Source organism: Hemiscyllium ocellatum, chromosome 20 (genome assembly GCF_020745735.1).
Source record: "Hemiscyllium ocellatum isolate sHemOce1 chromosome 20, sHemOce1.pat.X.cur, whole genome shotgun sequence".
Classification (NCBI taxonomy): Eukaryota; Metazoa; Chordata; class Chondrichthyes; order Orectolobiformes; family Hemiscylliidae; genus Hemiscyllium; species Hemiscyllium ocellatum.
In genome coordinates this window covers 30,614,478-30,641,711 of record NC_083420.1, presented here as the reverse complement: position 1 = coordinate 30,641,711, position 27,234 = coordinate 30,614,478, and the positions used below count along the sequence as shown (strand labels likewise).

The following is a 27,234-nucleotide window of genomic DNA, read 5'->3' as shown; positions in this document are numbered from 1 at the left end:
TCAAGAAATGCGTCTCGGCACCTTCTGCTAATCATGTTAATTTTCTATTCTGTGAGCATCTGTACCAGTCAGAGGAAATATCGGAAAGAAACTCAGCAATAGAGACATGATTTTACTTGACATTTTATCTTAAAATTTTAATCAGTTTTACTTTGTTTCTATTATGGGTTCTCTTATCTTTCATGCCAAGCTTCATTTTATTCTGCCTGAATAATTTGGGCATACTTGTTGGTTTGTTCAGTTTCCTTCAAGTTTTATTTATAAGCATACTTTGTGAATATAATAACCTTGCCTTTTATGACTGCAGAATAGGGCATGAAAATCAAAACTAAAATCTCATTAAACAAGCTGGTACTTTTTGTTTGTAGATTCGTTACTTGTAATGTGGTGTGATGTTTTTATTGTCTCTCATTATTGCAAGTATTTGTCACTGCACATGCTAAAGAAGTCTAATCACTTTTCTAATTTAAAAACTCACAGGTTCATTGGTAAAATTGTTCTAAGCAGAGCTGAGTTTAATGAATAATTCTTTCATTATAAACATTTTCTGAGAGTTGGTTTCTACTGTATTTGAATTAGTACTGATGTGTTTTGCTTTAAAGGAATGAACTAGTAAACGGAATTATTTCATTTCTGTCCGGGTTTTCGATTTAATAAGTTTTGGCAGTATAATTTACATGTATTTAATTATCATTTTCGTCAAAATTCAAATACAGTATCCTCTCCTTGCATTTTAAAATGACACCTTTCAAAATTTTGCTTACAAAACTGAAGCTGCTACAGCTGTGTCATGCTAAAACCCATCCTCCAATATTGGAATATTCATTAACAAGTGATTGGTTCTCCTCGCTGTAATACATTATGTGTAAAATGTAGTCATTCTGGCTGTTTTGTTCCCTGTGTCAATATCATTAAATGTCCAACACACATTTTGACTCAGTAAAAAGTATTTGTTTTATTTATGAGCCGTAAAGTGAGGCAAATTTGTGTACTTTTGTTGGCTCTGTCATGCCTCACTGTGAACTGTCTATTATCATGGGTCCACACTGAGCTGCTCTTAGGTACATATTCATGGTATTGATGAGCTATGGGGATGGCCAGAATAGTGACCAGCAAACAGAGAGTTCGCTTGGTTAATAATGCCTAAAGCATTTCTCAGCTCTTTATCTATTTGCAGATGACCAAATAAGGCAGACTAACAGAGCAGGGCACAGTACTTGAATTCATTCCCTTCTCAAAATATTAGTTTTCTGTTGGCCTGAGCATTGCAGATATTCCAGCACCAAAAGTACTGCAGCAGCTCTGCACCACCTTTTCTAAAGGAATTCAGCATGTGCAATAAATGCTGGCCTTGCCAATGAGGTCCATATCCAGTGCTCACCCTATGAGGTCTGTTCCCAGAAGTGAAAATTAAAAATAAAGTTTTGCTGATAAAGCAAAGATTTATAAGCCAATGATTTTGAATTAGTTTTTTAAGTCAGCATGAGTGTAATGCCTGTGATAATGCTTATTGATTTAAATAAGTATAATGCTCCTCGATAATCCCATATAAATCAAGCATCATACTAAAGCTGTATAAATACATAACATATATACAGTACTTGTTAGTCATTACAGCCAGAACAACCAGATTTAGAACCACCAGAGATGGAAACAGTGATGGAGAAACTTCAGTGATGGAGACTACTCCCACTGATACAGAGAAGGCTTAGAGGATATTTAAAGGGAAATTAAATATTGTGTAGTGTTTGGCTAGTTTGAATAGGAAAGTATATTTTCTCTGGTTGGGAATAAATGTCAACGAGGCATCCATTTCAAAAGATACTGATGAGATAGATTGTCAGAAAAATCTTACACAGAGTTTCGCAGCATGAAATTCTTAAGCGTAGGGAAAAATTGAAGTATGCATATATTAAAATTGGATAAATATTTGAAGATAAGAAAGATGTAAGAGGGAGGGATGAGCAGTGAGATGAGTTTTGGGATCAACCTACTAAAGAAACAGGACTGAGATATTGGCCGAAATTCCTCCTTCTATGCAATAAACATCTGTATTTTTCTGATAGTAGAGTTGGCAGTTAATGTCAGGGTATAGTGTATGGATTAATTTCCTGGCTAAAATTTTAATATTAATTCTGACAATTTATCGAGATGATGATTTGTTCTTCCTAAAAGACAGTTGTCAGCAATTTAAATTAAAGCGGGATCACAATACGTACAGAATGCTAAATTATTTTCTTAAGTCATTTGAATATTTGTCAGCAGGTTTCTTCTTAAAAATGTACATAACCCTGACCACACCTTGAACAGTTTATTTAGCTTTGGTTTCCAAATCCTAATCTGAATACATGACGGTATAAAATTGAGGAGCCACAAAGCTGGTATTGGAGATAGGAAAGACATAAGAATCTTCAAGGGTGATCTTTCAACATTTTACCAGCATATATGGTCATAAATTAAACACTTGTAGGTGGAGAATAACAGCCTGTTCTTCCCATATAGTTCCTGCAGCTTTTATTGCAGCTTAGATTTTAAGGGGGTATTATTCCTGACACCTAACCATCCTGCCTGAAGCACGTAGCAGCCTCATAAATAAATTTGAATCATTATAAAGCTAACTCCACTTTCTGATCTGTCTGTGAGTTAAGTTAAGGGGCAACAACATTATTATCCTGAGCCAAGTCTTCATATATGTTCCGCATCTTGACTTAATATTTTTCACTTGAATAAAACCAAAAATTCTATTCGCATTTTTAGAACATTATTAATCTGAAGTGTTGCCTTTTTGCCTTAGAGACCCACATTTCCAATTCTCTTCATTTCTCCACAGCAAGACTTCGGCCTAGCGCAATTCAGAGAAAATGGTTCATTCTGAACATATTATTACTGGAAAGGAGGTAAGAGATGAATTTTGGAGAAAGGAGAAAAGGAAAATTGAAGAAAAGTTTCAGCAGGAAAAAAGAATTCACAATCTGAAAAGTGATAGACAAGGGATTTCTAGTCGCAAATAGTTGAGGACAGATGACATAGAAAAGAAATTGAGGGATCCATCAGAAAGCCCAAATCAGTTCAGTTAATGCAACAGAACAATGATTTACAGATAACATGTCTGTCAACATAAAAATAAAAATTCAATTTTCCCCCTACAATGTTAAATTGATGCAAATTGAATGAAGGAAGAAATGTCAGAGATTGAAGTGCAGACAAGAGATAATCAAGGAAAAGGTGAAAAAGTTCAGATTCATGGGTGGGGGTTTGGGTAAAATTGGGTTCAATAGTACCTGTTATTTGAACTGTGGAAGTATTGCATACTTCTAAAGCAAAATGTGTGAGTTTGAAAAAGGAGTTAGTGATGTTCTCACATATAGTTAACACCTACTGACAGCATGCAGTGTAGACAGATTATGATTGATAATTAGTACACCATGTTGATTTGGCACCATGGCTGTAATTATGGAAGTCCTCTCCATCCTCTATCTTCCCTTATCCTCCTGCAGCTGACCATATACTCAATGATATGAGAAAATCCCTCCACCAACTAATACCTAAAGAGATCAGCAGCTATTTACAATTAGGTGCTGGGTTATTTACTTTAGCTTTGCTGAAATGTTCCATGTGGTGAACTGGACATTAACAGAGGCAGATATTGCAGGTTGTGGATGATGTGCTATCTGAATTTGGCCACTCATGTGACATCACTCATCATCTTCTTGCACGACATAAGGCTCCTTGATGCTAAAATCCTTTCTGATTGTTGTATACAATAATGTTTCTGAAAGGGTTCATGATGGAGAGTGCGTTAAGCTTCATCCAATCTGATGATCGCAGACAGATTCCTGTTCAACCCCCACTAGCCATGACCCCAAACCCAATGAGAGGGAGTGTGGAGTGAGAAAAGCCCTGTAAGAGCAAAGGGAGGGAGAAGGGAATGAGAGTCTGTGGGACGGGAAGCTATGTGCTGGACAGAAGGAACTAATTGGTTGGGAAAGTGAGAAGCCTGTGACAGTGGTGGAGGCAGTGCCAGTGAGAGCAGGGGCAGGTGGATGAGCGTGGAGTGGGGTGGGGAGTGTTTCCTAGAATTTCAAGATTGACAGAGCACATATTTGATCTCACCATTCAGGCATCAGCTTCAGCTGGTTAGACCATACCCACTTAAAAACACGCTCCAAGATTTAACGGGACAAGGCAGCGGACAGAATAGTTAGAGTTTCATATCTTCAATTGCTCAAATTCTGGCTCCAACCCCACAATGGATCTGACTCATGCCTTTTGAGGCCCTGTCTAAGTTTGTCTGGGATCATGCAGAACATGCCCCTCTCCCCAAATATCCATAGAACAATCTTGTGGGTTGAAGACCCCCATCTCTGGCCTCAGTCTTCTGACTAACAATGTTTATCTTGCAAACGTAACTTGACCTTGATTGCTATCATGCAATAAACATCATTGTGGATGGGACAGCAGTCCCTCTCCCTAAACATTCACTTGCTCACAGCCAACAACCACTACAATGAGTCAACAATGCTTGGCATCGTAGAACTCACAAGATGGTCATCAACGGTGGGGATTGTAAATCAATATATGTCCACCATACAATGAGGGACATTGGTGAGAGTTCCAGTGGACACAAGAGCAGCATCGATCATTTACAGCTTTAAAGAGTTTATAGCTTTAAGAGCTATTCACACAGCCAGTCAGTCATTGCAGCAGCTGAACAGTGCAACAGACTGCACAGAATCACACGGAAAGATCAACAAGGGAGAACACAACTTAATGGGAAAGCTTTTTACTTGAGAATTGGGAAGAAGTGTAGAAACAATGTAATCTGGAAGCTAGTTGCACCTGACAATTACAGATTTGTAGGAAAGTGAGAATCTCAACGAAACAACCCAATTAAGTATTCAGCTCGGAAGTGAACAGCTATTGGAGATCCGTGAGAAAACTTAAAATTCCCTTTTGACCAAGAAGGAAAACATTAAATTAATGCCGCAGAGCAGGCTGAGATCTAAAAATTGCAAGGTAGTGCCTGCAGCTCATAACAGAAATAAGCCAGAATTAAGGCAATTTTAAAACTAAAATGGACAGAAAAAGAAAGTAGGATGACTACTGAAGCCATGTTAACAACTGGAAATCCATAATTTAAACTAGAGTTCAGGTGAGAAAGATTTAGTAAGTCTGCATGCACCAGCTTTTTTGGACAAGTCATGAAAAGGATGGGTATTGTTTAATAGGCTGTGAAATGTAGAAAATCATCCATTTTTCCATGTTCATGCAGTAAACCTCCATTTTGGCTTACACAAGACAGGAACTTACCATTTCGACTGCAAAGACATGAGAAAGTCCTCAGTTAGTTTTGCTGAATTGCAAGAATGTAAGGCATTAGGAGAAGAAAATCCAAACAATTTTGCTCAACTGCAGATTAAAACAGTTCTTAAGATCCAAAATTGCTTCCAAATTATCCCCGATAAGACAGCTGCATTGAAATAAACCACAAAATAAAACACGGATACTCTAATCGAGTCAGAGATCACAAAGCCAGACCCTTTGGTTCAACTAGTCCATGCCAACCTAGTTTTCCAAACTAAACCAGTTCCACTTGCCTGAATTTGGCCCATATCCCTCTAAACCTTTCCTATTCACCTACCTTCCAAATGTCTTTTAAATATTGTAACTGTACCTGCATCCACCACTTTCTCTAATAGTTCATTCCACTTCTGAATCACCCTCTCTCTGAAAAAATTGTATCCCTCAGGTCCCTTTTAATTTTTTTTCCTTTCGCCTTAAAAATATACTCGTAGTTTTGAATGCCCCACCCTGGGGAAACGACTTTTGCTATTCATCTTCTATGCCCTTCATGATTTTACAAACCTTTATTAGGACAATCTCCTATGCTCCAGTGGAAAAAATGTCCCAGCCTATCCAGCCTCATCTTTGAACATCATTCCCTGCAATATCCTGATAAAACTTTCCCAAACCCTCTCCAATTTAATAATATCCTTCCTATAACAGGGTGACCAGAACTGTACACAGTCCTGCAAAAGTGGCCTCGTCAATATCCTGTACAAACTCAACATGACATCCTAACTCCAATACTCAATGATCTGAGCAATGAAGGCAAACATACTGAACTCCTTCTTAACCACCCTGTCTACCTGCGGTACAATTTTCAAAGAACTATGTACTTGAATTCCTCGGTCTCTCTGTTTGACAACACTACCATAAACTCTACAAGTCCTACCTTTGTTTCTTTTATACTTACCCCACATTTATCAAAATTAAACCCCATCCACCACTCTTCAGCCCATTGGTCCAAATGATCAAGATTTGCTTGTAATCTTAGATAACCTTTTTCACTGTCGGCTAATTTTGGTATCATCACAAACTTACTAACCATTCATCCTAAATTCTTATCCAAATTGCTGACATAAATTGCAAACAACAGGGGACACAGCCCGAATTCCTGAGGAACACCACTAGTTCTAGGCCTCCAGTCTGAAAAGCAGCCCTCCACCACCACCCTCTGTCTCCTACCATCAAGCCAATTTTGTATCCAATTAACAAGCTCACCCTGAATCCCATGTGACTTAGCTTTACTAATCACTCTGCTATGCGAAGCCTTGTCAAAGGCTTTACTTAAGTCCATTAGACAGTGTCTACTGTTCTCCCCATATCAATCTTTTTGGTTACATTCTCAAAAAACTCAATCAAATTTGCGAGACACAATTTATAAACCATCGGCACATAATACGAAATTAAACCTTTAATTTCATTTTAAAACTCTTCCTTACACACACAAACAAAAAAGTAAACAAACAGGGTTAAATCGATTTTGAGTGGAGGAAAACTGGGAATGCAATTCAGCAGCTTCCAATCATTCCTGAAGATGAGTAAGGGTCACACAGTCAGGAAGGAAAGATCACGTGCAGAGTGAGACACAGCCCGAGTGTGGACATAGTTGGGAATTTGCGGGCAGCATGGGAATTCAGTGCAGAAGGGAAGAGATGCCTTATGCTTGCTTTTTTTGGCTCATATTGTGTAAGGTTTTTTAAACAGGATAAATCAAAGCCTCGGTTCAAGGGCCTAGCACAATACAGTAATATCACATGTAAATCAGAAATTCATTGGTTGGTAACAGCTACTGATTTTATGATTATGGGTTACTTTCAAATTGAAAGTAAATAGGGGAAATACATGCAAGCTACCAACTAGCAGACCACTAGAATCTGTTTAAAAATCAAATTAAGAAATAAGTGAATAAAGTCAAGATACAGAGCCAGGCGATGTGTTGTACCTACTTATATGGGAGCTGGTGGACCCCAATGGGGGTCATGGAGACCACATCTGTAGAAAGTGTCAGTTGCTTGTGGAATTCTGACTCAGAGTTGATGAGATGGAGTCTAAGATTCAAACACTGCGTCACATCAGGGAGGGGGAGAGTTACCTAGAGGTTGTGTTTTAGGAAACAGGCCCACTGCTTAGATTAGCTATCTCACATTTGATGAATTTCAACAAGCTTTTGACAGTTACTTTAACTTGAGAACAAGTAAAATTATTGCAAGTGCACAATTTAATGGAAAAGTTCACATCCATGGGAATCCATAAATAAGTTCATTAATAATTTGTACAGATTTATCTAAAATTATGACTATAGAACTTTAAAAATCCAATGTATGAGTAACAGAGTTGTTATTGGATTTACTGAAGAGACTATATTAGCTTTAAAAGTCCAAAGGAGATTTATCTTTAAACTAAGATTAAGATGAGAGTGGTGCTGGAAAAGCACAGCAGGTCAGGCAGCATCTGAGGAGCAGGAAAATCAATGTTTCAGGCAAAAGCCCTTCCTGATGAATGGCTTTTGCCTGAAACGTTGATTTTCCTGCTCCTCGGATGCTGCCTGACCTGCTGTGCTTTTCCAGCACCACTCTAATCTTGACTCTAATCTCCAGCATCTGCAGTACTCACATTCACCTTATCCTTAAACTAATCAGATTGTGGTGAAAGACTCACAGAGAAAACCTGAGAGGGGAAGGATAACATTATCACAGGAGAGCATCAGAATCCATTCAAACTGGAAGGTATAAAAATCCTCATTCACAAGCTAACAAAGAATAAGTTCGACAGTAGATACAAAGAGTAGGTAGCTGACTGTGGGACAACAAAGCTTCAAAGAAACCAGACACGCCCAGCTATTACAAAACAATGTTTAAACTGTAAAACTGAAGGTCACTTTCAAAAGATGTATAAAACTAGGACATAGTTACAAAACAGTAGAAAGTCAAGTAATTGTTCCTAAAAAGATATTCTTGCAGTAGAGGCATTAGAATTAAATTTTGTTTTTTAAATTTTATTTCAAAAATATGCTTTATTCATCAAAACATCTCTTTGCATAGATACCTTGTTACAAAAACAACTCATTTCTTTACAGTTGCATATGAAGTAGATATATAAAACATTGGGCTTTGATTCTATCCAAGAAAACCAAAGACCTCTCTTACAAGTACAATACTAATATTTGCATATCAAGGCATCCGAATTACAGTCATACAGTCCACAGCTCAGAGACAGGCCCTTTGCACCAGACTGGTCCCTTCCGACCAAAATGTCCATTCACATTAACCCCATTTCCCTGTACTTTGCCCATATCCTTCTAAACCTTTCCTACCCATGTATTTGCTGAAATGCCTTTTAAAAGTTGTTAATGTATCCACTTCAACCATTTCTGCTGGCATTAGTAAACACCAGACTGCAGAGGAATTTAGGTATTGCATTTGTTCACTAGCACCCTTAGAATACTAATGGTCAAGGTGAAAGAGCCATCAAACATCTATAGCTTCATATGCATGACATCAGCTTGCATTAGAAATCCTTGCATTCGAGTAAAGGATGAAAGCACCCAATTATCCATTTGCTAAACAAATGGTTACTCTTTGCTTTTTCATTTTCCTTGTTTATTATCTCATCTATTTTAATCTTGCTTCTGAGTGAAAAACATGGCTAGTCACACATGCTTCTTTATGATCTAAACATTCATACAAATCCAAATAAGATATGCCTGTTCCAAATAAACCCAGTTGATGCATCTGTCCATTCCACACTTTCCAACGATATTCATCTTGTACTGTAGGTACACTCCTTTGGTCTAGTTTCCACCCTTTCACGTCATCTATCACTCTACCGTTCATTCCCATTTTATTTGAATGTCTCTCGGTAGGCATCTAAAACATTACTGTAAATTGGACATGACTCCCTCAAGGCATATTTTACAGTTTGTATGAATCTTGTCATATTATTGTCCCTGATAATAAAAGTAATTAACACACTAAATAAATGTGTGCACCATCTATTTTTTTTCATCCACAGAGATAACACGGTGACTAATTTCTTCTTCCTTTGTTCGTGGCGATATTTGAATTAATACAAACTACACTCTTCCTGTCTGATGTTTGGAATATTGAAAATTTTGTAACTGTGCATTGCTGCTGACCAAGCTAACCCTTCTGCAAAAGTGAAGGAAGGCTGTGTGAAAGCAACATGATTTTAAAACTGCTTAGCAGTTTGTAAAAATGGGGCAAAGCCAACTTCTTCAGTGCAGTTCCATTTGCAGTTTTCAACAGGTAGCAAACAATTAACCTTGCGAGGTGCTCCACCCGAATCATGCAGTTTGTTTTCCGTAGGCTGTACTTCCTGAATGCATGCCAAACAAGCCGATAAGACAGTGAGATTCACCCTTTTACAAAGCTTGAAATTAATGAAAGGTGTACTAACATAGCAGGAACGACCAAACCCGAGTCAGTTGGATCACCCAGTGTCCTCTGATAAAACATAATTTATCTTGTCTAATACAGGTGTTGAATCTAAATTGTTGTGTCATGCAAAGGAAGCTAGATTGAAATAATGGCTTTTTGTGAAATGTCTGGTGTCAAATGTGGACTAGCAACAGATACCAATGATGACATTTTGAATACTTTACCAGTAAAGACAGTAACATTGGACAGAAGTCAGAAGAAGTTTATTTATAAGATGTATAATTGGTATGATGTGATGTAGATGGCCAATGAGTTTACCTGTCAGAAAGTAGCATAACCACAGACTCTATGCTCTAGATTTCATGATTCTTGGTTCTCCTTATTACCTCATTCTGTATATGGAACTGAGTGCACAACAGTTACCATCAGAGCTATTGATTCACTGTTATACGTGCCAGATCTTATGAAACCAATTAATATTTTGATCCTAAATTTTACTCCGCTCCTGGGAAAAATGGATAACCACTTCATCACCATTACTAATAAATGAGATAGTGAACTTGAACCAGTTACTGTTAAGTCTGAAGACATTTGAGTTACTAATTGTAGGTAGTCTTGCAAAGAATTATCACAGTTCAAGAAATCATATGCAATGACATAGTATATAAAGGAGAGATTTGATTGGCTGAAAAAGTATGTGGTGCATAATTACAAATATATACAATGATCTGTCAATGTTGGAAGATTATATGCAAATAAATTGCTGGTAGGAAATGAATGTCAGTTTTAGTATGTAGACAGTTCCATATGTATCTGGAACAAAATGAAACATCTGTCTCTGGTAGAAGAAACTGTCTGGTTAATCTGAATTCTGAACCACATTTCCAAGCTATTGATATTGATTAGATCCATTGCTTATAATTGCTTGGAATCCAAACAACATGCTTAATAATTTTATAGGAACTTCTACGATTGTTGTCTCCATTCGAATTTAGAATTAGCAATAAGATTATTTCTTAAGCTTAGGGAAAAGCAATGCTAATAATAATTCTGTAGAGCCACTCAATCTAACCTCCTAACAGCTGCCCTTCATGTCCATTTTACATAATGAATGGACCAACAACATATTAATGAAGCCCAGAAATTGGAATCACTGTGATATGCTCAAAAGGAATAGCAACATGTCCCAAATACATTTTTCTTGAAGAATGGCACTTTAGAAGTTAAATCAAAGGCTGCTGTTCAACATCAAAAGTGAGGCAATTAGCCTCCACATGGCTTATCAGTTGATTGAAAACGTTATTTAAATTGATTTGCTATTGCGTAATGAATAAACAAGTGGTCAAACCTTCCATATTATAGACCACGATTTGTTGGGATGGCAGAAGACTCAAGGAGTTGAATGGCTTTCTTTCATTAAAATGTTATGCAGACATAAGTTGGCAGGCAATCTGCTCAGCAAATATTTCCTTCCAAAAGTTTGGTAAGGGAGCCATTTGCACAATGGAGACAGATATAAGCAAGATTTATAGGGTGCCTAAATCGGGAGGGCACCTGTAGTCCAAAGTAATACTTCAGCATTGCATTGGGACTTCATTCCTCAATGATCAGGACTAACTTCTAAGCAGAGAGAACAACCAGTTACATAAAACCCCAGAAAGCATTAAAGTATTCTATTTGTAATAATATGAGTGATGGCATTGATTTAAATAATGAATGAGATTGTTGCATTTGCTGGAGCACAAGATAGACTATTTTCTAGGAGAAATGTCATCTAAAACTGATTTGTGTCCAGTTTATGTCCAATTGTTGCAAAATATTTCCATATAAAATCCTAATATGCCTCTGCTCAGGTGCATCATGTGATCTGGCACATATAGCATTCAGCAGAACTAACTTCTGAGAACAATTTGAACTTGGTTTGAAATCAAACTGATATCTCCTTAGTTTTCTAGCTGTAAGGATGCTCATAATTTTGAGTTTGCCCAAATGGTTGTTTACAAATTCATCTGGCCAGCTGGCAGATGATGCCATACAGTGGCATAAAACGAAATTCAGAAGTTATACTGAGTGCCAGAATGTAAATAATTAATGCGTACATTTAAATTATTGAGTCAAAGGATAGATGTTGACTCAGGAAAAACCCACACTATGTAGCTGACAATGAAGGTGAAGAGACCACATGGGTTTGAAGATTTGAAGTTGCAAGCTGATTTCCATTGGCTACCATTTAACTTGGCTTGGGAAACATGGTAGGTCATGACCCTAATATGCCTTTCTGGTCCTTGCTCACAGTGAGAGAAAGTGAGAACTGAAGTTGCTGGAGAATCAAAGTCAAAATGTATGGTGCTGGAAAAGCACAGCAGGACAGGCAGCATCCAAGGAGCAAGAGTGTCGACATATCAGTCATATGCCCTTTATCAGGAGAGCCCTTGCTCTCAGTGCCTACCTTAATTTGAATTTACCTGAGTTTGAGGTGTTCAGGAAGGCAGCTGGGTTTCCAGAGTCTGTGTGAACCAGGCCAAATTAATAAATTCATGAAACATGAAGGATCCTTTTCTGGAGTTAGATTGTTTTTGTAGGTGATTTGTACATTTTTACCAACTTCAATTATCATTGTTAGATATGTTTTTAAGAAATAGTTAAATTTGTTTTTAATGCAATTATTGTTGACAATGTAGTATCCTTAAAAGGTAAATGAGTATTAAATTGATCAGTATTATGAAATGCTTGGAAGCATTCAAGTGTTTTATCCAGATTTTAACCATTGGATTTTATTAAATATCACATTTCAATGTATGATCCGTGCTTAGATCATTACATTGATTCATATTTAAATTTTCAAAGGCTCAATTTATTCAATAGTAGAGCTTTTCCAGTGACAACTGTTAAATAAAACATCATGAATGATTAGCTGAGATTCAAACCACTTATCATCTCAACAATGATTGTTGACATAGTTAGGAATTTCCTCCCCAATGGCATTGTGGGTCTACCTGTTATGAATGAACAAGGCAGCGCACCATGATCTTGTCAAGGGCAACTACTGATGAGCAATAAATGCTGGCCCGATCAGTAATGTACATGTCCCATGAGTGAATAAAAGTGAAGCTGTCAAGGGAAATGAGTTATTTGTTTGATTGACAGTTTTATGGACTTAATCAGATTGTGCTTTTGTTCATGGTTTCTGAATGGCTGTTTGACTAATTTAACAGAATTACGATGTGAAGGATGAAAGTTCTTTTTCAAGTGGTGTTTGAATGGTAATGTGTTTGAGTGCTAGTTCTGTGAGGTCATAAGAGCAGTAAGCTTCGTTTGAAGAAAAGATTAAAGAAATGTCTATTTATCTTAATGGTTTTGTAATTGTTTAAAATAATTTCCAGTGTTATTACTGGGCTTATTACTTTTTGTACATAGTCAATATTCAGTCAATAAAGCAATCCAGTTATGTCCACAGACATTCACTCCCTTTCCCACAGATGCACAACAGTGTAGCATATACTAACCACAAGGTGCACTTCAGAAATTCACCAAATTTCCGAGGACAACACCTTTTAAAGGTATGACTATTAACAACTAGAATGACAAAGGGCAGTAGATATATGGAAACACCATCACTTTTCAGGTTTCCTTCCAGGTCACTCACCATTCTGGCTGAGAAATGTATTGTCATTCTTTAAGTGTTCTTGGGTAAAACTCCTGGAAGCTGTCCTTGTTCATTTACACTAATCGCAAATGGATTGCAATGAATCATGAAGGCAGCTCATCACCACCTTCTCAGTTAGGAGAAAGTGAGGACTGCAGATGCTGGAGATGACGGGCTTCTGCCCGAAATGTTGACTCTCCTGCTCCTTGGATGCTGCGTGATCTGCTGTGCTTTTCCTGTGCCACACTTTTCAATTCCCACCACCTTCTCAATGTTACCTCGGGGTAGACTGTAAACGCTGGCCCGGTCTGAGATCCCCACATCCCTTGAATGAATAAGAAACAGTCACTGGGGAGCCCACAGAAGACTACACTCATAAGCTTGATGCTGACCCTATCTCCATCCTCTAATTCCACCCTTCATAGGCCATCACATCAACTTTCATTCACCATTTAACCTGGATTCCCTGGAAATCTTGAATCCCGGGTGAATATATTGGCAACTCACCTGTTGCTGCTCCCTTGCTGAGCATTGCATGACTGCCAGACTCTGATTGGCACACAGCGTTTGGCGGAAGGGTCATGGTGTTTGTGCTTTTGGGGTTCTTCATCCTGTGAGGTCTGGTCAGTAGAATGCCTGTTCATTGATCAATTACAGTTAGCAGGCAAGACCACAGTTATCTCTATAATGTACTACTGAATGTAAATCAGCTGAATAATTTTATTTCCACTAATCTTCTGTGAGAACTTTTACCTAGTAAGTATTGTTGTATCACTACCTGTACAAGGAGCCTTTAAAACATAGTGTCTGAGGTTAGAAATTAAATTCGGGTTACACTATCTCAATACAGGTAGCATTAAGAGTGCCATTAAATTGCAAATTGTCTGCGAAAGACAAGTTCAGGTATTAACATTCATGTGTAAGGTTGGTTCAGCCTGAATGAAGATCCAAGTGAAACAGAGAACCGCAATGAGAAAAAAAAGTGTTTGCAAAGCTCAAAATCTAAAACTAATGTCTTAGTGATTAAGCGGCAATCACTAAGCTGAACCAAGCTGCAAATGAGGATGACATCATGTAAGCTCTGAATGTTGAAGTAGAAAATTGAGGTATTCAACGCTCTTAACACCTTTTATTTATCTATAGAAGGTCACTTAAAGTAATCTTACCTAGTTAAAGGTATACGTTCTGGTCATTGCTATAGTTATTACTGAGTATCTGCCAGTGTTAATTTGCAATATAACATATTCAATTGCCAGCAAGCTTTGAGAAGATTTATAGCTCAGGTTGAGGTTCTGGATGTAGGTTTGCTCACTGAGCTGGAAGGTTCATTGTTAGATGTTTCGTCATCATACTAGGTAACATCTTCAGTGAGAGTCTCCAGACAAAGGTTCCGGAATCTTTGTCCGGAGGCTCACTGAAGATGTTATCTAGTATGATGATGAAACATCTGAAAATGAACTCCCAGCTCAGTGAGCAAAGCTACATTCACATTCAGTTGCTATCTATTGAGTTAAGTCCTATACAAATACTACTTAGTTCAGATTACATTTATGTTTATTTATTAAATGGTTGTGTATCAACTTTAAATATATGTTATGAACTGTAACCAATAAATATATGTCATGCATGACTTGTGATCTGGCTTCTTCCTTAATTGGCAAAAAAGAGTTCATTCATGGAGTGAGCAGTTAGTGGGAAAACTAATCAAGGGCTAATATAAGACAGTTAGTGAGCTGAGTTGGGCATCATTCATGTCTAGGTCTCTGCTGGGAAGGAAAACTCCAGATGGTATCTTGCTGAGAAGTTAGTGAAGGGAATTAAGGATTTCTCTGGTTTCATGATATATATTTCACAGATTGAAAAAAAAATCTAACTTTCTTAACATGTGGTAAGAAAAATGTTACTCATGCAGTTCTTCTGAGAAAGGAGCTGAAGGAAAGTAACTTTGCTCTGCCATAGAATGTCAAACCTGATCTGTGCATACATGATAAGAGCACTGGTAGATCAAAATAGTGAAGCATTCCATTTCCCAGTGGTAATATTCCTCACCTTTTGAGCACAGCCTTCTAATGGGGAGAAGGAAATTTCACTCCCAGGTTGGGTTTGGGGCAATTCCTGGTTCTCTGAATCTGGCCTTTAAAAATGGTTTCCACGTCTTGTATTTTCAGCCCGGTGTTGGGAGGTGGTGAGGGGGTTGCTGGATTAGATATTGGAGTAGATAAAAAATTGGAGGATATTTTCTCCTGAATCCTTAGCAATCTCCTTTGCATCGCTTAGATTCTTTCAACCTGAAATGGATTTAACAGGGAATCCATGACGCGATCATTTTTATAGTGACACCAAGATTGGGGATTTGCATGTATAATCAAAAGTAATGGTGCACGAGATCAGCAATACAGAGAAAAGATTAAGTTCAGAAAAGTTTTAAGTCATTCCAAAAAAAAAACTGATTGACTGCACAAGCATGCAAGAGAAATTGAGGACTACAGATGCTGAAGATCAGAGCCAAAGAGTGTGGTGCTGGAAAAATATAGCTGGTCAGAGAGTATCCTGATGAAGGGCTTATGCTTGAAACATCGATTATCCTGCTCCTTAGGTGCTTTCTGACCGGCTGTGCTTTTCCAGCACCACACTTTTCGACTCTACACAAGCACACACCCCAGATTTGGTTTCACATTCATAATGTTGTTATGGATGGGAATGTAACTGACTCTGTTACTTTATGTTGGTGTGTGCTATACTTCAGATATTATTTAAATCTATTTTCACAAAAGAAACATCCAGCAAATATTGAATATGTTTTGCAAAAGGGTCGTGCATAATTTTCATCAAAAGGTATCAAAATATTTTTTTCATCTTTTAGCTTGAATCTTTCTTGGCAGAGTTTCCAACATGAATGAGTTGCTGAACATAGTTTTGCCTTGTTCAAATCATTATGCAAGTACATAAACAAGAGCTCAATAATGTTGATACTTAATGGAAAAATTGACCAGAATCTTGGGAAGGCAATGAGAGTCTTGGACAATGGTGCAGAATCAGAGAGAAGCCCAATGTTGCCTCTTTCACAAAGTCCTGCTGCATGTTTCCCACTCAGGCAGCCATAATCCACTATTTATTTCTCCCTCAATTGCCTATCTAACTTGCCCTTAAATTTATCAGTGCTATTACTTTCAACTAAGCCCCATGAGAGCTGGTTCCACATTTTCATCACTCTTTGGATCAACACTTTGCTTCTGATCTCCCAAAGGATGTCTTGGTGACTGTCTTATACTGGTAGTCCCTAGTTATGTTGTTCCATGCGTGTGGATGCATTATGAAACTTTATGCAAGCATTTCATTATATTAAAGCCTTCTGACTGATCTTGCTTCATCTTTGTAAATGAAGAGAAACTGACGTAACCTGTCAATCTTTTCAAGAGCAATATGGTCACATATTTCTACTATTACCCTTGAGAGACCTAACTGCATCTTCTTCACTGACTCTAAATTTTTTATCTAATTTGTCAACAAGGACTGCAAGCAGTATTCTAAGGATTGAATTTTCACTCCCAGGTTGGGTTTGGGGCAATTCCTGGTTCTCTGAATCTGGCTTTTAAAAATGGTTTCCACATCTTGTATTTTCAGTCCGGTGTTGGGAGGTGGTGAGGGGGCTGCTGGATTAGAAATTGGAGTAGATAATAAGTTGGAGGAAATTTGAGGAGACTGCTGAGTGTGGATGTAGCATGATCAAAAGCTCTGGTTCAGGAATCCAGCACTGTGTCCAGTTTAGAAATGAAGAATAAAACACATAACATCCTTCCATCCTCATCACCCTCCTCGTGCCACCCACAATAATTCCAAATGGCATTTTACTTTCCCCAAAGGTCATTCTAACCTATTCAAAATGCCTGACCTCAGAGAAAAAGTACCTGGCATCCAAGGTATGGACCAGACCCAAAGAGGTACCTTATCTCTCTAGAACAAGTGCATTGGTTTTGCAAAGAAATGCACAAAGTTCAGGTCTACACTTATCAAGTCTACAAGACACATCAGGTATCACACTTCAAGGCTACCTGGATCCCATTTCAGTGGAGATAGCTACTGAATTTAATGATCAGCTACCACCACAAACTCCAATGTATTCTTTTGAAAATTGGAAGTTCTAAGTTCAGTGGTTGGTCATCCTGTTGCTGAGCTCGTCCCCACTTGTGCTAGGATGGAAAGGAGGATACTCCATCATCATGAAAATCTCTACGTTTCAATTCATTTCCTTATGAGTTAAAGCCTAGTGTTCAGTTTGTTTTTTAAAATTATCCATGTTAACCAGTGGCACAATATTTAGTGATTGATATATTTGTTTTTCTGTGAGACTCCTTTGTTCTTCTGTTCTACCTGAACTGGTATATTTCAAATATTAAGTGACCCCTTCTATTTCTCCAACCAAAGTGTCCCACTTCACATGAACTTCTGTTGAATTTTACATGCCAGTTATTTATCTAATCTGCCACTTCATTAATGTCATTCTATAACTGGTGCAGTTCTCCTCAATATTCTGTTTAATATGTATAATTCTGTAAATGGTAAAAAAATCTATATTTTGCTCACGTTGAACTAATCTCGATTATTAAATTTTTAATATTTGAATAACTTCTAATTTGCCTAATTAATTCTCTGAAATATGAAGCAATTCACAAGTTTCCTCAATATATTATGAAGCTTCTTGAGAACATATTGTTACCTAGGTTACTGTTGCAACAAATGTTATTAATTCTTCATCAATTTCTTCAGCTTAATCCAGGCCTGGTGGTTTGCTCAATGACAGGTTTTGATAATTATGGATACAACAATGTTATAACCAAAACACTCTGTAGATTGAATGAACTGACATACAATTGAGATAAGTTAAAACATATAAGTGCTAGAGAAGCTCAGCAGCCCTGCCAGCACCTGTAAAGAGAGAGAGAAACAGGGATAACATTTCGAGTCCAGTATGGCTCTTCTGAGGAAGCAATTAATGTAATCTGCCTTCTAGGCCTTGAGTGATCCGTAAAGACTCTCTCTAGGCAGTCTGCTCAACTGTGGACCTTTTCCATTTCAGAAGTTGTAACTTAGAAAGAGAATGCTCCATCTTCATGTTATTCAACTTCACAAAACGTGCCATCTCACTTTAAAAAAGAATGTTCCCTGTCAAACACTTTTTAAGAAGTTTGACTAAAGGCAGCTAGGCCAGCATGGTGGAGTTGATGGAATGGAGCTCCTCCATAGGGTGGTGTTTGGCTGTTCTGCCTCCCAGACCTGTCAGGAGCATTGACATCAGTCACCCATTGCTGGGTCTCCCAGGAGGTTAATTTGCCCTATTTCTCCCCAGCATCCCCCCCACCATGTATCAGGATGATCCCAGTCTGCCACCTAATCACATCGTTAACAAGACTTTCAGTGAGCTGAATGGCTTGCCTGCCTCTGACCTGTGTACACCTGGTCAAAACTTCCTGGTGCGCGTGTTGGCATTGGAGACTAACATGCCAGCTGGCACTGGGGTTTTTAGTTCTCTTTTGTTCTTGTTGCTTTAGCAGGGCCCACAATTATAGTCCCAATTGTAGTCTCTCAATTACATCTCTCCTTTTTTCAAATTGATTGAAGTGGTGGAGAGACTAAAATTTCAAAAAGGAAGTCAACCCCAAATTACCACTGAAGCTCATCGTTGTCATTTTCCAAGGGGCCTTGGTTTTGTTGGCCAATGCTTCCTCTGGAATTAATAAAGAGGGCAATTCCTCTTTGTAGCATGTAAATCCGATTCCTCTGATGTTGTTAGGTCCATTTGGACGGGTGTGATGAAATTCACTAATCTTATCCATTTTGTTTCTCCTGAACAAGTCAGCAATCTATGACTTATAACATTTACAGAACAGTCAGTCCTGAGAGTTACAAGGTTACAACATTAAATTCTCCCCAACAAAGACTTATTGCAAAGTTTTCAACAGTTCACTCAGGGCAGTTGAAGGGTAACTGAAACAGAGTTTGATGCTTACAGTGGGTTGGGAAAAACAGAAGCAGACTCCACATTCAATCGTGCTGCTGTTAACTGTGCTGCTAAAGGCTGCTGCATTAAATGTGTTGAGAAGGCTTTGGCAAGTCTTAAAACAACTTTACTGAGGAATCAGAGGGCTAAGACCAACATGCCCTTGACTGTACCATGCAAAAAATAAATTAGGATCAGAAGCAGGCCATTCAGCCCCTCTAGCCTGCTCCACCATTCAATGAGATCATGGTTGATTGGTTGTGTTCTGAATTCCACATTGCCATTTCCCAACAATATCCTCTGATTCCCTCACCTAACAAGAATCAATCTGCCTCCACCTTAAAAATATGCAATGACTATGCCTCCATCATCTTTTGAAGCAGAAAATTGCAATGCCTGTGAGAAAACATATCCCCTATCTCTGTTCTGTAAGGGGGAGACCTGATTTGAAAACTGGCACCTATTTCTGAACTCACCCATAAGAGTAAACATTCTTTCCAAATCCCCTTGCCAAGACCATTCAAGATCTTATAAATTTTAATCAAATCACCACTGTCTCCTCTAAGCTACAGTTAAAATAAGCTCAGTCTGTCTAATTTTTCCCCATAAGACAACCTACTCATTCCAGGTATCAATCTACTAAGTCTCATCTGAACTACATCCAAAGGATTGGCATCCTTCCTTATAAGGAGACTAAATTTACACACAGTCTTTGAGATTATAATATACTTACTCTTACGTTCAATTCCTCTCATAATAAAGGCTAACATTTCATTAACATCCTTAACTACTTGAGATCTACATTCTTAATTCTTGTGAGCACCTAGATCTTCCTGTACCTCAGGATTCTGCTGCCATTTGCTATTCAATAAATGTGTTTTTAAATTTTTTTTGGCCAAATCGAGCAACTTCACATTTCTTACAGAATACTCCTTTTGTCCACTTACTTAACGTATTTGCATTGGTCAACATCCTTGCTATGTTATCTTCACAACATAGTTTCTTCTTTATCTTTATGTTACCTACAATGCCTTCAAACTTCATCTAAGGCATTGATAATTCTCACATCCTAGCAATCTGAAAAATACCCTTTTATGTTCACTCCGCAGCCATGTCAATAATAGCCTTTTAATGCCTGGTTCATGAAACCTTCCAAAACCTCCACAAAAAGTAGGAACAGCACATCCGCAAGAATTATTATCGAGCAGACAATTTAACTATTGAACCATTGCTTCCACTGTTTGAACAAGTGTAGTGACATTCTACTATGTAGTCCAGGGTCACCTTACTCTATTTTTCTGAGAGGCAGTGGTGTAAGGAGGCAATGCTTCACAATACTCAGGAAACAGAAAGGGTAAGTTGAGAAAACTATTTCTATTGGTTAGGATGTCTAAGACAAGGGAGCATACCCTAAAATTTAGAATCTGGCATTTCAGGAGGTGAAGTTAGGAAATACTTCTACACATAATGGGGGCAAAGCTGTCTTCCAAAATGCCAGTTGATGCCAGCCAATTGTTAATGTTAAGTCCCTGATTAATAATTTTTTGATAACTGCAGGCACCAAATGATATGAAACCATAGTAGACATGTAGAGTTAAGTCAGGTAGCTGCCATGATCTTGTTGAACAGCAAAATGGATTCTCTGGGGCCAAACCTGTTCCGATTTTATGAAAACACATGCTATATTGCATTATTTGCTGTATTGTTCACAACTTTACCTTGCGGTGGAGATAATACATGGAAACGATACTTGATACAAACTAGCCACTAACAATTGAGGAAGACCCTAGAGACTGCAAAGATGTGCAGAAATAGGAAGCATCTACAGCCAGAATTCCATTGCACTAGTCACTTCATCAATGTTTTGATTGAACTAATGTTGCTGCCTGACTCCCAGCCTTATCTACACCCTCTACTCCAGCATTCAAGAATCTGAAGAAATCTTTCATTTTCCAAAAACAAAATTCGAACCAAATAACAGTGCTCTCGTTAAAGCCTCAGGTAGCATGGGAGATACAAAATGAGAGGCACAGATGCTCTTTGTAACGTTACAGCTGAAGGGACAATTGGGTTTTTAATCAGTCAGACCAGAAAGGCTTAAGACAGACTCAAAAAGTCAAAATTTATGAAGCAATAATTGAAAGACACTTTGTTTAAGTCAAGTGAAATGGCCCAACTGATATAAGATAGCATTTCCTTTTCAAATTCACTTCTAGCTTCCCATGAAGATGCATTGTAAAGAACTAGATGAATCACATTTTACAAGTTTCTCTATATGTTGATACATTGCATATAAAAGCAAGTTACAAAATAAGCCTTGTCTCACCAACTCAATCTATGTTCTCTTTATGGAAAAATGAATTAGCCCATTGATAGGGAATAGAACTCTAAAAGCCAACTGGAATATCTGAATCTAAATCTTCTTTTACTTGTTGACTTTGATGCAATCCTGAGATTCCTAACTCTGATCTGATGAAGTAACTAAAATGTAAATATCACGCTCTAGTCATACCTTAACTGTGATAACGAACATCATCTTAATTTCAATGTCATAATATGTAATCTTAAAAATTAATTTGTTCAGCGTACCTGGAAATCTTTTGCTGTCCCAGCACTTGAAGGGTTAAGGTTTTGTCACCCTGACCAAGACATTGAGCCCAGGCAATGGCCCAGAAATGCTGAAAGCAAGATGTTTGTAACAGCAGGGTAGACTGAGCTGGTGTGGCAGAACCATAAGGAAATCCCAAGTGTAGTTGGTCGCTGACTCTGAGGGAATTTCCCAGGGGATTTAAATTTCACTTGGGCAGTTTGTCAGCTTTTGTAACTAAAAAAAAAGGCCCTTTAATGCAGAGAATCTGAAGGGTTCAAACTTACTAAAGCTTTCATAGTTATCGTGCATAGATTAGAAAGCTAAAAGCCTTTCTAATTCCTGGGAAATAAGGCCCATAAAACCATTAGAAATAGGAACAGGTGTAGGCCAATCAGCCCCTTGATCCTGCTTCATCATTCAATCGGAACATGGCAGACCCAACATGCCTCACATCTACTTTCCTGCCTCTTCGTCATATCTCTTGAGTCCCTAACTGATCAAGAATCTATCTGTCTCAGCCTTAAAGTGTACTCAAGGACCCCATAGCTCTCTGTGGCAAGAAGATCCAAAGACTAACAACTGAGAGAGAAGAAATTCCTCCTCATCTCATTGCCCTGAGACTATACTTTCTGACCTAAGACTCTCCCATGAGGGGAAACATCCTCTCAGCATTTACCCTATCAAGACCCTTAAGAATTATTGGTTTCACCTCTGAGTCTTCTAAACTCCAGGGAAGAGAGTCCCCACCTGTTTAGCTTTTGTTCATAAATCAGCCCCTCCAAACCAAGGATCATCTTCATGAACCTTCTCTGAATTTCCTCCAGTGAAACTATGTTTTTCATCCAGTTCTATTAAACCGAACCCCTGACTCACCACTGACCTCACCAACTAAACCCCCAGACCTCCAACATCCCTTAGGTCTGACAACACCAATGTGTCCCCGCATCAGCTCGCAACCCCAACCTATCCTAATTTGAAGCAACCCTTTGTGACCTGACAGTGAAACTACCTAATCTGACCCCACCCCACCAAACCTGACAACCCCCTGGATGCAACAGATCCCAGACCGCAGCAAGTTCCTTCCCCAATCCAGATACTGCACTGTCAGACTCAACTAACCATTCCCCAATCTCTAAAGATTGACTTGACCTGATCATACCCAATTTGACCCGATACCTCTTTCCCCTGAGCCATCCCAAGATAGACCTGGCAATACCACTCTGCTTACCTTACCCCACCCAACACCTCCCCCCCCCCCAATCCATTGCTGTACCTGACCAAACCTGACCTGACCTGATCCTTCTAAACCCCAAAACACACCCTCCAAACCAGACCACACCCGACATTCCCTCCCACGATGACCCCTCAACTTAATATACGCACTCATCCATTTACTTGAGTCGTCCACTGGGCACCTTTCTGCCCTGGTTCACCAAGCATCTTAATACCTCACCTGTTCGCTGCCAACTCTACCCTTCATTCCCCTTACAAACTTGCCTAATCACAGAAGCTGTCAAAGTATCTGCTGAACGGTTAAACATCGGAATTCCACAGTTAATGCTGCAAAAGGAGATTGATTTTGATGATGATTTTCAAGGTTTCCAATCTTGATTGGTATTTCTGGGCCAAAGTTGCAAATCTATTCATAAGGCATCCTTGTAAAATCATGCCTTTGTCTGGGTGCAATCTATTGTTACCAATCAAATATGCTGGGTAGATGACACATTTTATTTTCAAATATTGCCATTCACATGTTTTAATAATTCACATTGGAAGTGAACTTTTGATTACATTCACTTTTAAGTATAAAGATTGGAACAATAATATGAAATGGTTTATGCAACAGCAATTGAACGGTCTCTTGCTGCGTGAATTTTAAAATTGTGTATCGAGCACTATATGAAAATTGCATCCTTTAAACATTTTCATACCTTAGAGCAAGCACATGGTCATTGGGATGTAAAAAAGTTTACATACAGAGATACCTTGATATCACAAGACTCATATGTCTCTCCAGGATAGAATTCTGACCAGATATCTGAATTCTTCTGATGGTGTTTGACCTTTTCAATGAGAATTTGAGGATATCTGTAAAGTTTCTCCATCTTCCTGGGAGTCTCCTGTCATGACTGAGTTCTGAATAGAACATTTTCTACAGGAATATAATATCAAGTATGTCCTACCAAGTGTAGCTGATACACATTTGGTGCCTCAACAGTTAGCACATTGGCTTGAAGGAGGACAATGTTACTGGAGCATCTTTCTTGCCACATGACCTGGAATTTCTTGGCAAGAGACCACTGGGTGGTCATTTGCCAGTGCTTTGAGCTGCCACCCGTCAGTTGTCCAAGTCTCTAAAGCATATAGAAATCACTACTACCTGGTGAACCATGATAGTTGTCTGGGACTGAAGTCAAAACAGTCAAAAGACTGTGTTCTGAGTAACTGCTCCATCTAGTGCCTTGTAACCATGCAGTTGTAATACAAACTAAACTTCTACCCTGATTAGCCCAAACTATCTGGTCATTATTACCAGAAATGACAAGGTGTTCATGGATACACAATGAGACTTAAGATCATCACCTTCAAATACTTACTTCTTCAGTTTACCAAAGGTTAAGCTGGCAAGGCTGCCAATGAAAGGGTATATGAAGTTACACTAGAATTGGAGGAATACAGATGGTGTGAGATTGGAGAATAGATTCATCTAAGGCATGGAGGAATTTGGGCACGCGAATTTTAAATATGAGGTTTTACTAAAACATTAGGGGCCGGGGGATGAACAGAACTAGATCTGAGTTAGAATAGAGGCAGCAGAGCCTTGGATAACATGGAGCTGATGGACGGGAGGGAAGATAGAAGACTTGTCAGAGAAGCACTAGAATATTGAATCTGGAGGTAACAGCCATGGATTTCAGCTACAGTTTGTAGTACATATCTAAGTCTATCAAAATACGCATCCCTTCAGATATCTTTCTCAAATCTCTTTTGATTCAATGTTTCTGCAGCTGAAGATCAGGCAACAGATTTATGCAGCTACTTTGTGAGAGAATATATCAAAAACATTTTTATTAAGGGGCTGCATGATTGCAAAAATGGGGGAAAAGCATAAATAAACATTGCATTGGGGTACAAATGCCGAAAATGTTTGTGCAATTTGATGCATGTTGATACTAGTAGTGTTCAAATATATGATTTGGATGATCCAGCTCTATTACTGTGCACTTAATCTCAAGAGCATAACATCTGAAAATATACCTTCCCAAAATGCTGCACAGCCTCCCAACAGTGTTGGAATATAATTGTAAAGTTAATCTGAAATTTCTTTGCCAATACTTCTAATGGTAGTTGATCTTAAACAGTTATTTCATTGCATGCCTTTATCCAATGATTTTTACTCACTTTCTTTATTGTTAAAATAAACTGCCCACTGTTTTTCCAACTAGGTGACCATCACCAAATCTGCCCTTTTGGACCCAGCTGCTGCAGCAAAATGATCCTCTATATTTCTGACAATACCTATCTTTTGAGGTTTGTAGAGTGTTTTTTCACAACCCATCCAAACATCTCACATTTAAGGTGCATACTTTGCAATGGGCTCAGCTCCTCGGGGAATTGGAATATTACTGAGCAAACTCATTTCAGTTTTGATCATTAATTGCATTGGAAGGGACAGATGTTTATCCCATTTGTCTGGGACTGAAGTCAAAACAGTCAAAAGACTGTGTTCTGAGTAACTGCTCCATCTAGTGCCTTGTAACCATGCAGTTGTAATACAAACTAAACTTCTACCCTGATTAGCCCAAACTATCTGGTCATTATTACCAGAAATGACAAGGTGTTCATGGATACACAATGAGAATGTGTTATGTTTTTGAAAGCCCTCTAGTTATCTTTTATTTCTTTTAAAGAATAATTAGCTTTTAATGGTGTAATTTCATATTTTCTGCCAGCATTTTCTTTGTTGCCTACTGAGCTGATTGCTTCTGTTTGATCATGGTCATTATTACGTCTCTGCAGTAATTGCCTGCCTGGCTATTCATTTAATGAGGCTCTCCTGTGTGTTGAGATATTGCTCTTTTGATGTTCATCTTGTTTCGTGTTGCCCTTCGAGCTTGATCTGTTCCTTCGTCAAACTTGAATTATTGACTGTTATCTTTCAGTGCTTAACTATGTATATCTTACCTCTTTTTAATGTATCCTACCTTGAACAACCTTCACTATCCTCTTAAGTTCCAGTGATTAGCTTTTCAAATGTTGCATGCTTTCTGTAGCTAGGTGCGACAGTTTAAAATGTTATTTTTGGAATTTTACTTTCAATAGCGACTTGGAAAACTGTTGTTATGTCTTGGGGGTGTCTGAAATACAGAGAAGAGGACACACTTTGCTGGGAATTTTTATTGTCTATCACAATAATTATGGAATAAATAAACTTGCATGTAACTCACTGTTTCGACTCCGCGTTACAAACTTTTGAGTCATGTATAAATTTTTGTATTTGAAATAAGCTTTGCCTATCATTGAGAAAATTTTCTTCCACTTTACTAAATATGTACATGTGTGAGTGACTCCATTAAGATCAAAAAGTCCACATAATATAGAAACATTAGTGCCAATTTTAAGGGAGGATTCAGTGGAGCACCCGTAGAAGATGGAAATACTGGCAGGACTGCAGGGTTGAATGTGGGCAGACAGCACAAGCTGAATAATCAGGGTCACAGTGGAAAGACACCTGGGGAGTGGGGAATGAGCATGGTCTAGTGTAAGGGAGTTACAAAACTCCTTTGAAAGCACAGGAGGACACTCTTCCCTCATTGTGCCTCTGGGAAACCTTAAACTTTATCCCTGACCCTCTACCCACACAGGATTTAGGTCTTTGGCAGGTTCTTCAGTTGACAAAGTCAAAACTAACACTCTGTAATCCTCACTCAGGCCTCAGATTGATGTTGCAGTATGGACTCTGATTACCACATGAGACCTGGCCTGCTTATTTTAAACTAGGTCCTTGAAAAGGACAGGTAAATATCAGGCTACAGCAAAATCAAAGCTGGTAATAATGGAGCAAATTGTACATTAATGGGACCACATCCCAGCTTCTACTGAACTCATGTTAATTTAAACTTTATCAAATTTTGAATAATGTGTAAATGAATTTGACAGAATCCGGGGTGAAGATTTAATTTTAAAATAGTGAAGACTGTAATTATACTAAGGAGTTAGGTGTACAAGTTGTGTAGAAAGAATAAATGAGTTTTGA

At 38.3% G+C, this 27,234-nt stretch overlaps 1 long non-coding RNA gene across 1 annotated transcript in view; it reads left to right on the top strand.

The window, feature by feature from the left end:
• LOC132825305 (uncharacterized) overlaps positions 1-25,477 on the top strand; it is a 127,055-nt gene extending 101,578 nt beyond the window's left edge. The window contains exons 2-3 of the long non-coding RNA XR_009645772.1: positions 2,831-2,897; positions 25,424-25,477. This is a non-coding gene — a long non-coding RNA (uncharacterized LOC132825305). The remainder of the gene's footprint in view (positions 1-2,830; positions 2,898-25,423) is intronic.
• The last annotated feature ends 1,757 nt before the right edge of the window (positions 25,478-27,234 follow it).